The sequence below is a fragment of the Sturnira hondurensis genome, unplaced genomic scaffold, assembly GCF_014824575.4.
Source record: "Sturnira hondurensis isolate 20B ecotype Veracruz unplaced genomic scaffold, ASM1482457v3 Scaffold0013775, whole genome shotgun sequence".
Lineage (NCBI taxonomy): Eukaryota > Metazoa > Chordata > Mammalia > Chiroptera > Phyllostomidae > Sturnira > Sturnira hondurensis.
The window spans coordinates 1-1,660 of record NW_028086406.1 but is presented as its reverse complement, the minus strand read 5'-3'; the positions used below and the strand labels follow the sequence as shown (position 1 = coordinate 1,660).

Sequence of the window (1,660 nt, the reverse complement as noted above, 5' to 3'; positions counted from 1 at the left end):
GATGGGGCTCAGCTGGTCTCATCCATCCCCACTTGCTGTTGCCAGGGCTGCACCCTCCTGCCCTGTTCATATTTCTCTCTGTGTTGCCAACACCCCTCCTACTTCCTGCCCCTCCCCTTGACTTCCCCACCCCTTTAACTGGGGCTTGCCTCCTCCACCCACTCCTTTCCCCCTCCTTCCCCTTGGAGCCAGGCTCTCTGGAACAGTGGAGAGGAATCGGGCACCTTGTGGGCCTCTCGTCAGACACCCTCTGACGAGAGGCCTCTCTGACACCCTCTGTCTCTCTTGGACACCCTCTGCCCTGCCTCAGCTGACCCAGCCCCTCAGGCCTGAAAGCCCTCAGTTCTGCCCAGCTTGAACTCCGCTAGGCTGCAGGTAGGGAAGAGAGGGCAGAGACTCTGCCTTAGTCTACAGACTGGGATCCCCAGTACAACTGGGTAAATTTGTGATTCATCTAGAGCTGCAGCCCCTATGATGGACAGTGGCCATCATACCTTCATTGACCCTGGCCCCCTGGCCAGTTCTCCAGTAACCTCTCTTCCTCCATTTGTGTGGGCTAGTACCCATCCTTGCCTGCCAGCAGGGGCTTGGCCCTGGGGCTGGGAGGTGTCTGGACTTGAGGTCCAGCCCCAGCCTTCCCTAGCCAGGAACCCACAGAAGGCTCAAGACACTCCTGCTTTGCAGAGTGGTAGGCTTGGAGAGGTTTGGCTTTGGTGAGAACCCTACAGAGAATGAAGCTCTCAGCATGAAGCCAGCTCTTGTTCTCCTCTGTGCCTCCAGGGGTCTGAAAGCTACCAAGAACGGGGCCTTGTGAAATGAACTACAAGCTTCCTCTCCTTAAAGTGTAAATGACTGACAGCACTACTGCCAAGGGTCTCATCCCTGGAGGAAGCAACTGGCTCTTTGGCTTCAGACAAACTTGAGTCCCCAGTCCACTGCCCACTCTCCGGAAAAGGACCTACTCTGTGTGAGTCTCAGACTGGCTGGGAAATCACCGGGTCCTAAATCATTGACCTTTAACTGCGCACAGGCCTTTAATCTTGTGAGACCTCAGCTTCCTCAGCTGCCAAACGGAGATGGTAGCAGGGCTGCCCAGTGCTGCAGAGGACCCACCTGGTGCCTGGCAGATGCAGTCCTCGGGCCCAGTGACTGCAGGTGCTTCTCTTACTGATAACTTGTTGTCAGAGAGGTGCTCAGAGAGCTCTTAGTCTAACACCCTCTTTTCAAACGGGGAAACTGAGCCCTGAGAAAATCTGCCCAGGCCATCCAGTGAGTCACTCTGCTGGGTTCTGTGTGAATGGCTCCCGGAGCCGTGCAGTGCACCCCTGGACGGCTGTGCGTGGTGGTGCACTGCCAAGACCCCCAGGGCCCAGCTGTGGGCAGAGGCGTGGATGGGCGGGGCGTGCCCCCTGGGGGTGGGTGGCTGTCTGGAGGGCTGGTGGGGGCCTCTCACACTTCGCCCCTCTCTTGTCAGGACGGTGAGGGCCTCGCAGGGTCCAGTCTACAAGTCTGCAAATGCTTCTGTTGATCCAAGGGCCACGGCTTCATCACCCCAGCAGACGGTGGCCCTGATATCTTCTTGCACATCTCCGAGTGAGTCCATGGCTGGTCTGTGGGGTGTGGGGCTGGGGTGGTCACTGTCTTGGCTCCTCAGTGGCAG

The 1,660-nt window shown here is 58.1% G+C and overlaps 1 long non-coding RNA gene across 1 annotated transcript; it reads left to right on the top strand.

Annotated features, from left to right (window-relative positions):
• Positions 1 to 265: 265 nt before the first annotated feature.
• LOC118998067 (uncharacterized) lies at positions 266 to 1,653 on the top strand. The gene is made up of 3 exons (XR_005068800.1): positions 266 to 375; positions 781 to 967; positions 1,475 to 1,653. It is a non-coding gene; the product is annotated as an uncharacterized LOC118998067 (long non-coding RNA).
• Positions 1,654 to 1,660: the final 7 nt, after the last annotated feature.